Here is a 10,215-nt window from a genome sequence, read left to right on the forward strand (position 1 = left end):
AACTCCCGACCTCAGGTGATCCGCCCACCTCGGCCTCCCAAAGTGCTAGGATTACGGGCATGAGCCACTGCACGCAGCCCAAACCTGCCTCTCTAGCCCCTGGTTGTCTCCCCAGCAAAGTGGCTGCCAGGTCTTTCTTGGGAGAGAAGGAGAAAGAGGCACCTAGCAGCCAGCAGCTCCCTTTCCCTGGAGGGTCTTACTTCTTTTAAAAATGTTTTTAGAGGCCGGGCATGGTGGCTCACACCTGTAATCCCAGCACTTTGGGAGGCCGAGGCAGGTGGATCATGAGGTCAGGTGATCGAGACCATCCTGGCTAACACAGTGAAACCCCATCTCTACTAAAAAAATACAAAAAAATTAGCCGGGCGAGGTGGTGGGCGCCTGTAGTCCCAGCTACTCAGGAGGCTGACGCAGGAGAATGGTGTGAACCCGGGAGGCAGAGCTTGCAGTGAGCAACAGAGAGACTCCACCTCAAAAAAAAAATGTTTTTAGAGAATTAAACACCTTTCAAAAATGCATCTCGGACCAAACTTGTTCCCTCGGGGGGCTGGGATGTGCCCATGACCAGGGCTCTGGGACGCCTCCCGCCCAGAGGACTCTGGGATGCCTTCCACCTGGAGGCCCAGCACAGGGACCACCTGCCCAGTCAGGCCACCTCAGCTGGCAGCTCCTGTGGGGCCCGGCTCCTCCACGGCCAGTCATTCCCGACCGCCCCCGCCCTCTGTGTCTGTAGCTACTGAGTTGCCGTTGCTGGCTGGTAAGAGAATTCTTCCTGTCCTTCCCCTGGTGTGGCCATGTATTTTAACAAGAAAAGACAAGCAGGAAAATGGTCTTTTTCCCCAAGCTTCTTGCCCACGTCAAGGGCAGGCCTGCTCCACCAGCATCTGCCAATGCTTTTTCATCTCGATCGTGTGGGGCTAATGGGAGGGGTCGCTGCTGTTGGAGAGGGTGGGATGGGAGGAGTCTCAGAATCAAGATGCAGGGCAGGATCAGGGATGGAAAATCAGAAACCCACTTATTTCAAGCCAGGATTGTGATAAGAAGGACTTCGGTGAACAGCCCTAGGGCGAGGCCCACAAGCAGAAGCAATCGGATGGCACCAAAGAGAGCACCAGCCCCCAGAACCTTGCAGAGCCCCGAGTGAGGGGGGAAGGCCTGCTGGCGTTCCCAGGCACAGGCATCCTATCCCTGAGGGTGTAGTCTCTGCTCCCACCAGGTCAAGGTTTGGAAGAGGGTGAAGAACTTCGTGCATGAGACAAGGGGCATGAGAACAAGGCCCACCCCCAGCCTCCTCCCCACAGCACCATCCTCTCCTCCTCCCTGGAGAGTTCTCCAAGGCCCTGGGGAGAACTAAAGCACAGTCACGCTCTTGGCAAGGCACCGTAGCAGCGGAGCATGTAGGCGTAAGCACACGCAGTAGAGAGGAGATTTGGTGTAGAGAAAGAGATTAAGTAGGGCTGAGGCAGTTATAAACGTCATAGTTTTAGATGCATTTTCAGGTGCCAAATAATCGCCCTTGGCTTTGAGAGCTGGATGGTAAGCTTGGCTGGGGTTGGGAGCCAGTGGCACGTGTACTATTGAAGCTGGCTTTCCCACACAGGGCCCAGGGGTGGCAGCGCCCCACCCGGGGAAGTCCTCGGGGTGGATCCACCATTCAAAACTTTGGATCCAGCTTTCAAAACTGAGATACAGGCTAAGAATCCCTAATGCAGGATTGCCTTTGAGCATCATGTTGGCAAAGATTCTAAAATGTGAAAAAATGAAACATCTCTGGTCCCAAGCATTCTAGATAAAGGGATACGCGCACCCACCTGAAGCCCCTCCTTTCTCCATCAGCATCTCTAAAGATGATCCCAAGAGCCTTCCTCCCTCTCTCCAGGAAGATCCTTTACTGGAGGCTACATGCCTGTGAGAACCGAGGGCTAGACCAGGCCTCTGCCTGGCTGGCTGATGCTGGACGTGGCTCTCCAAGCCTGTTTCTACCTTTGAACCAGGAAAAGAACATCCGTTTCTCTGCTCTGTAAACAGATCCTAGACGCTGTGAACTTTGGGTTTTATGGGGTGCTGAGCCATCCCTCTGTGGCTGCCTGAGTTGGTCCCATACAGGTGTCCCTTCCCTGAAGGCTGATCCGGCCCTGCCCATGGCACACGTGGGAGCAGCTCCTGCCCAGGCCAATGGCCGGAAACGCCACAGTGGCTCCTCTGGCTGGAGGAGAGACACTTGGGCCTCAGTGCAGTTTGTAGGAAAGGAAGGATGCCACGGGGTCAGATCGCATGTGGGGGAGATTTGGTACAGAAAGTAACACAGGAATTAAGGTGGCAGAAACGTCACGTAAGGTGAGGCATGTGTCTCCTGGCCTCTCATCTATCTCAGGTCTGAACTTCGCACAGCATGAGGCTGCAGTGCTGAGACTCAGCCCCTCCCCGGGGGGCCCACAGCCTATGCCACTCACTCTGCACGTGGCATTCTTGGTTTCTGCATCTTTGAGCAGAATGCTAGACACAGTGGTGGTTTACCCTCTGCTCAATATCCCTTTAACAAATCACCATGCAAAACATTCCAGCTGGGTACAGCCCCCGCCACGCCGAGACCCCATACCGGGTCCTCCACTCCCTTCCCTCTGCTGGGTTTGATTTGACCAACATCCAGAGTTCACTTCAGAAAGGGCAGGGTGAGAGGAAGGACAGCATGGGGGGCCCTGGCCTGGGCCAGCCCTGGGGCAGACGCCAGAGGGCCCAGCTCCCCCTGGGAAATCCTGCTTGCCCTGCCCCAGCACCCATTCTGAGCCACAGCCAGACTCTGGGAGGGCTGTGCTCAGAGTTTTCCAGCCCTTGGGCCTCAGGAGGTAGCCCTCCAAAAGTTGGTGGCGAGGGCTCACTAGCAGCTGAGGGGTGTTGGCATTAGATAGAGCAGTCCCAGGGAAAAGGCTGCTTGAAGCAATATGGGAAACCCCAGACTGGTCTTTCTGCAAAAGCTGAGTCATGCCAGCCTCCCAGAGCTTCTGCGGGGCCACACCCGCCCCAGCAACGGGGCTGGGGAATCCCTGGGGTCTACTTGCCGCTCCACTCGGTGGGTGGGACTGGTCTTCACCATGTCCGTGAACACGATTTTCACCCCCCTCCACCCGGCCCTGCCCGGCTCTGGTCCTGAATCTTGCCATCTCTCCCTTCTCCAGCAAGACTCTTGCCCTCACAACCCGTTGGCCCTTCAAGGCCCAGCGCCTGGGGAAGGCACCACCTGGGCAGGGAGCCACAGAGCCAGGCACCACCAGCCAGGCCCTTCTCTAGGCTGTCAGGGCAGAGTGCTGAGTCTAGGCAGAGAGGGGAGCTCTGTGGTCGGTGCTAACTTGGCCAGGAGCCACCAGCCCCTGTGCTGTGGCCCTTTGATGTTGGCTGAGAGCCCTGGGCCATCCCTGCAGCCCCAGTTCCTGGGGTACTAACTTCAGGGAGGGCTCTGTGCCCCTGGCCTCCCTGCCACGCGATGGTGTGTGTTCACTCTGATTTTCTACCCCAGGTCTCAGGCAGGCATTGTCGCTTTCTGTCCCAGAGATGAGGGGAATAGGGTGGCCAGGAAGAAGGAAACCCTTCACTCCAGCAATCAGGCTCCCGCCAGTACTGGGGTGGGCTCCATTTCAGGGACCAGGAGGCACCATGGAGCCCATGGGCTTGTTCCCAGGGGAGCAGAGGCCTTGTGCAGACCTTGCCTCCTGCGGTGTGGGGGGATGAGATGCCTGGAGGGACAGGAGGGAGAAATGGTCCACTTGGTAATAGACATTACCGAGTGTCAGCCCTGGCCTGCACGGGACAGGCCAGCTCTGCCCCTGCCTCCCCAGCCCTGTCCTCAGGCCAGGAGGACACTGGCCCCTCCACCCCTCATTCCTTCTGCTTCTGAGAGCACCTGAGCTTCAGTGAGAGCACAGCGGCCTGGCCGGGGAACAAGCGGCACCTGGAGCGAGCCCATCATCAAGAAGAGCATGGAAGTGTCTGGGGCGGATGGTCGGGGTAGAGGCTTCAGGGCAGGGGGAGGCGGTGGGGGCAGCTGGCGGGGAGGGGTGAAGTTCCAAGGGTGCACTGAGAATGGGGCTGGGGTGGAAGAGGAAAAGGGCAGTGTGTGGCAGCCTCTCCGCTCTTGTCTTTCTCCCCATGCCCCTTGGGAGCCGCCATCCAGCCCCCTGCCTGAAGCACCCACAGGGAGTCCATCCACCCCACTCCCAGCAAATGGAGCTGCCAGGGGCCTCCGACCGCACTGCTGGGTAATCACAAGCCACGCTTCCTGAGCGCGTGCTGGGTGCCTAAGACCTTGCATTTCATGTATTCACAGCCCGCCTCTGAGGAATGTACTATCATCTCCTTAATGACAGGACATCGGGGCCCAAGAAACTTGCTCTGGGGCCTCGGGACAGGGGGAGCTGGCGGCCAGCTTTTCTGAGGATAGCCCTTGCCAGTTATAGCCATGAAGCTCGTCAGGGATAGAGCTGAGAAAACAAACTCTGAAGGCTGAGCTCTTAGCCACCAAGCTAGGGGCCTCCCGCACTCCTCTTGATCTCCGCCCTGGGAGGCCGCCCAGACCCCGGTGCCCATGCTCCCTCTGCCCTCCAGATGCACAAATGCTCGTGGTCAGAACCACGCCCTGCTCTTCAGTGCACTAGTGTCCCTTGTAGAGTTCTCTGTCCTGACTTCTGCCCCATCACTTGGGAGTGAGCTCTGTGCACTGTCTCTCCATCTTCACCCAGGGATGTGAAGGGCTGATGACTGCGGAGACGCTGAATGGGACAGCATCAGTCTCGGCACTCTTGGGAGGAGACCCTCAGAGGAAAGCCGGGACCCCGTCAGACTGAGCTAGCAATACACCAGCCCCGGAGCTCCCAGTCTGTTACTGCAGCGTGCCTGCAGAAAGAGTCTGCCATCAAGAAGATGGTGGACTTCTTTCTCCAGGTGCTGCTGCTACTGCTTTGGAGCCATAGGAACGCTGCAATCTCCTTCCACAGAGAATGTGCTCTCCAAGTGCGTGGAGTGCCTCAGCCAACAGGCTCAGGCTGCAGCCACAGAGGCCACGTGCTCCAGGCACTGAGCCAGTGGTATGGGGGTCTGTCCCTTGCTCCTGCAACAGCATCCTTGGCCCTGAGCTGCTGTTGGTGTGGCAGCAGGGCCCTATCAGATCTGCTTCACAGCTGACCAGTTCTCCTTCCCTCTCTCCCCTCCCAGGGGTCCGATCCCCACTGTGACCTGAAGGCTGTCCCTGTCCAATCCTGCCCCTTCCTCTTGGGTGTCACCTCCCACCCAGCTTTCTCTCAGCATCTGCTTGCCTGAGGATGGAAACTGACACTCTGTCCTGTGCTGAGTAATACCAAGAGGAAACCCAGAGGACTTTTATTTTTTTTTTGTTTTGTTTTCATTTTAGAAACAGGGCCTCACTCTGTTGCCCAGGCTGGAGTGCACTGACAGGATCACAACTCAGCACAGCCTCAACCTCCCGAGGTCAAGTCATCCTCCCACCTCAGCCTCCTGAAGAGCTGGGACCACAGGCACACACCACCATGCCTGGCTAATTTTTTATCTTTTTTATTTTTTTGTAGAGATGAACATCTCACTGAGTTGCCCAGGCTGGTCTTGAACTCCCGGTGGCCCAGTCTGGTCTTGAACTCCCAAAGGACTTTTGAACAAAAATGCTCAAACTCGTTGTTCACCATGGAAATGCAAAACCAAAATAACACCGAGGTATCATTTTATACTATTAGACTGGCAAAGGTTTGGAGGCTAGATCCTGCCCGGTGTTGGTGGGGATGCCGCAGGGTGGCCAGCAAGCCCTGCTGTGGGATTAAAGTGTACCGCTGGGAAGACCTCACCACAGGCCCACCTTAGACAGGAGCTCTGTCCCTACGGTTCGGTCCCCAGATCTCTCTCTAAGGAAACCCTCATTTAGGCTCAGAGCGCCGTGTTTGAGGATATGAATGAGAGTGGTTTGTCATGGCGGCAAGTTGGAGGTCACTGGGGTTCCATGTTTTGGGAAGTAGGTGGGCGAAATGCGGAGCTGCCCACAGTGGGGACCCCAGGGCACTGGAGCCACATGTGCAGCAACGTGGGGGGACCCAGGATGGAGCTGGGTGGAGAAAACGTGCCAGCTCACATCTCAGTTAAAACACGCACACGACAACAGCACACTTGCCCCTGAGACTGCCCAGGAGCCAGTCCCTGGCGCGGAGGGAGCCAGCAGTGCTGTCTGGTTCGCCTTCCGCAGTCCAGCTTCCAGCCCTGCGCCGTCCTCACACGAGAGTCCCTCCAGTGTGCGGCAACCTCGACTCTGCACACCCAGCCTTGGACACCCACAGCGTAAACAGGGACCCTGCCAGAGCTGTCCCCAAGCCCCTCTCCTGGCCTGTGTGCGGGCGTCTGAGCGGGTGGAGGCCAGCCCTAGGCTCTGCTTCCCTGTGAGCCAGGGTCTGGGCCGAGTCTGACCTGGAGGCCCAGGGCCACAGCCGGAGAGGTCGCATCATTCCAGGAGTTCCGAGGAACCCAACACAGCTCCCCTGAAGCTGGCTGTGACCTAGGGCCTGTCAGAAGCAGCCTGAGAGGAGGGTCGCAAGTGACCCAGACCTGGGAAGGAGGGAAAGGTTTGAATTTTGCAAAACAAAACAAAACAAAACAAAGCAAAACAAAAAAACTTTGCCCTTTTCCCTTGACCATGGGGGGACAAGATAGGCGTGAGGCCTCCCAACCACGAGAGGAAGGCCACCTGGTGAAGCTGCAGTCCCAGCATTATCTGTATGTTAAATTGATGTTTTAAATCAGAGTTGCATATCCAAGTAACTGAAAAATAAATAACAAGCACGGGGGCTGGTGATGGGCTGGGCCAGATTCTCTGCAACCCCCTTTCCAAACCTCTGGTTCCGTGAGGACCAAAAATGACCACCCCAGACTATTCCAGAAACAGCCTGGGGATTCTGAAAGTTTCCCAGAACACAGGCAGTGAAAGGGAGAGAGGCTCAGCCCTTCTGATGGGGCCGGGTGGCTCAGAGCAGGAGGCGATGCAGATCCGGGGGCGCCATGGCTGAGTACCACAGACCGGAGGCTTGCACAGGAGAAGCGGGTTTCCTCACAATTCTGAGCGGAAGGCAGAGCTAAATGCGCAGGCAGGGCTGGGTTCCCCGGACGCCTCTCTCTGTGGCTTGGAGACAATGTGTTGTTCTCCCCGGGCCCTTTCCTGTGCGGGTGTCCATGTCCCCATCAGGACACCAGTCAGATAGGAGCAGGGCCATCCAGTGACCTCACTTAACCTTAATCACCTCCGGAAAGTCCCTATCTCCAAGCACAGTCACGTTCTGAGGTCCTGGGGGGTCAGGGCTTCAACTTACGAATTTTGAGAGCACTCAAGTCAGCCCACAACGGTGGACTTTGAAATAATCTTTTAGGAACTGGACTCCCCGAGAATGCTTTAGAAAATGCCAGCCTCGTTCTGTTGCAAAGGGGGAACTGAGGAAGAGGGGGCTGAGTTTCCACAGGGGGAGGAGCCCAGTGGCAGGAAGTGACAGTGAAAAACTGCAGCAAAAAGCAGAACCAAAGGCCAAAGGTGACTATGTGGTCGCCAGTTCGCCTTCCCCGTCAAACCTTGCTGGGTTTAGTGTTTCATTTTCATTGCCAAAAACATCATTCAGGCCGAGTGCAGTGGTTCATGCCTATAATCCCAGCACTTTGGGAGGCCGAGGTGGGAGGATTGCTTGAGCCCAGGAGTTGAAGACCAGCCTGGGCAACACAGCAAGACCCTGTCTCAAAAAAAAAAAAAAAAAGGCCAGGTGCGGTGGCTCATACCTGTAGTCCCAGCACTCTGGGAGGCTGAGGCAGGCAGATCACCTGAGGTCAGGAGTTTGAGACCAGCCTGGCCAACATGGTGAAACCCCATCTCTGCTAAAACTACAAAAATTAGCCAGTCATGTTGGTGGGTGCCTGTAATCTCTGCTATGCGGGAGGCTGAGGCTGGAGAATCACTTGAACCCGGGAGGCGGAGGTTGCAGTGAGCAGAAATCGTGCCATTGCACTCCAGCATGGGCGACAGAGCTAGACTCCATCTAAAAAAAAAAAAAAAATAGCCAGGTGTGGTTGTGCACGCTTGTAGTCCCAGATACTTGAGAGGCTGAGGCAGGAGGATCACTCAAGCCTGGGAGGTCAAGGCTGCAGTGAGCTGTGATTGCACCACTGCACTCCAGTATGGGTGACAGAGCTAGATCCTATTTTAAAAAAATAAAGTCATCATTCTCTCATGTATGTGTGTATTGTTTCATTTGTTAATTAAGGTATAATTTTACATACAGTAAAACTCACCATTCTTAGTGCAGAGTTCTCACAAAAGTGTACAATTGTGTGGCATCCACCACAATCCCTACATAGAAGAATCCCATCATCCCCGGAATTTCCCTGGGCCCTTCCATAGCCCCCCAGTCCCTCACCCCCTGAATTGTTTTCTGACACCCCGCCCCCCTTTCTTTTTGAAGTGGTTGTTTTGCAGGAAACATCACCTTCTCTCATTTTACAAACACTGCAGATAGATTTTGAAGCCCAAAGCATCATAGAGGCAGCAAATCAGGACAGGAAGGATTGAGGTGGGGGGACTCTACCCTGATTGTAAGAAGCACTTGAGAGACCTGCAAAAAGCGAACAGGAGAGGCAGAGACTGGGAGCGCCAGTTGGTACAGGTCCTGCCCTGCATGACAGGGCCAGTGGCCCCCACAGTGATTAGGATAAAATCCAACTGCTCACCAAGGCTGCTGGAGCCTCCCTGCCTTCAGGCCACCCCACTGGCCCCTTGCCCACTGTGCCCCACTGTCCAAGCTCTCGCCTGCCCTGGGAGGGACCCCTGAAGCTTCCTGTGCCCAGGTGCACGTACCTCTCTTTTCCCATCTGGGCGCCTGCTGACTTTGCACCATGAATTGGAAAACCACCCTGCAGATGACCTGGCCTCAGCCCATGAAGTTTCCCTTTCGTCCTCTGCAGGGCACCAGCCCCTAACGCCATCTGACCGTTTCCCTGCTCACAGGATCTTCCATTTGCTTAACCCCGGAAGTGCGAAGCCTGAGTGAAGAGCATGCAGGAAACAAGCCCCTGTCCTCGTGGAGGCTACATTCCGAGAGGGGAGGCAGGCAACACACACACAAACGACTCCATAGTATGTCATGCTGCGATGCCGGCTGTGGAGGAAAATGAAGTGAGGCCCGGGGAGAGCCAGAGGCCATGGGGCTGCCGAGGAGGAGCAGGGACAGGGCAGAATTTGCTTAGAGCAGGGCAGGTCACGTGGGACTCTGCGGGCCACTGAAAGGAACTTGGCTTTTATTCGGAGGATGTTAAAGGGTGAGTGACATCCTCTGACCTTTTATAAAAGAAGCAAGAGTCTAGAGAGCCCAGGTAGAAGTGAGGGCAGCAGGTGGAGGCCGCACAGCAGGCTCAGGGAGTGAGCCCACGCGAGGGCGTGGAGCAACTGGAGGCTCCAACAGGGCTGGTGGGAGTGCCGAACGGTGTGCATCACCTTGGAAAGCAGGCAGTTTCTAATACCATGAAGCTCGTTCAGCCCTATGTTTCGCAGTTCCAGTGCTAGGTATCGCACTCAAGAGAAGTGAAGACGCCCACAAAAGGCTCTGCAGCAGCACTGTCCGTGAGAGCTGCATCTGGGGATGCGCGAATTGGCCTGTCATTCCAGCATTTTGGGAGGCCGGGGCGGGAGCATCGCTGGAGGCCGGAGTTCGAGACCAGCCTGACGCCCCCAGAGGTGGAGACCCCCCCATCCCCCCTGCCTCCACCTCTACAAAAAACTGAAAAAGAAATTAGCTGGGTGTGGTAGTGTGCGCCTGCAGTCCCAGCATTATCTACATGTTAAACTTCTGTTTTTAATCAGAGTTGCATATCCAAATAATTGAAGAATAACAAGCACAGAGACTAGTGAGGGGCTGGGCCAGATTCTCTACAACCCACATGGCTTCACCCATTTTCCAAACCCCTGGTTTCGTGAGGACCGAGAATGACCATCCCATACTACTCCAGAAACAGCCCAGGGGTTCTGAATGTTTCCCGGAGAGTCATTAGGAATTATCCCAGCGGCGCTGGAGTAAGCGGCTAACTTAAAGTTGGACGACACTGTCTGGAACAGTCGCGTGAGGGGTAAGGGTGGAAATCCCGGTTCTCACTGCGCTGCCGGCTCCCCGCCCCGCTCCAGCGCCCCGCGCGGGCGCG

General features: G+C 56.0%; 1 pseudogene across 1 annotated transcript in view; it reads right to left on the reverse strand.

Annotated features, from left to right (window-relative positions):
• LOC105514361 overlaps positions 1–7,256 on the reverse strand; it is an 8,185-nt pseudogene extending 929 nt beyond the window's left edge. The window contains exons 1-3 of the transcript XR_001002167.1: positions 6,824–7,256; positions 3,947–4,083; positions 3,651–3,731 (exon numbers count right to left, since the gene is read on the reverse strand). The product of XR_001002167.1 is annotated as a putative uncharacterized protein encoded by LINC00528 (transcript). The remainder of the gene's footprint in view (positions 1–3,650; positions 3,732–3,946; positions 4,084–6,823) is intronic.
• Between the last annotated feature and the right edge of the window lie 2,959 nt (positions 7,257–10,215).

This window comes from Colobus angolensis, unplaced genomic scaffold (genome assembly GCF_000951035.1).
Source record: "Colobus angolensis palliatus isolate OR3802 unplaced genomic scaffold, Cang.pa_1.0 Scaffold242, whole genome shotgun sequence".
NCBI lineage: Eukaryota > Metazoa > Chordata > Mammalia > Primates > Cercopithecidae > Colobus > Colobus angolensis.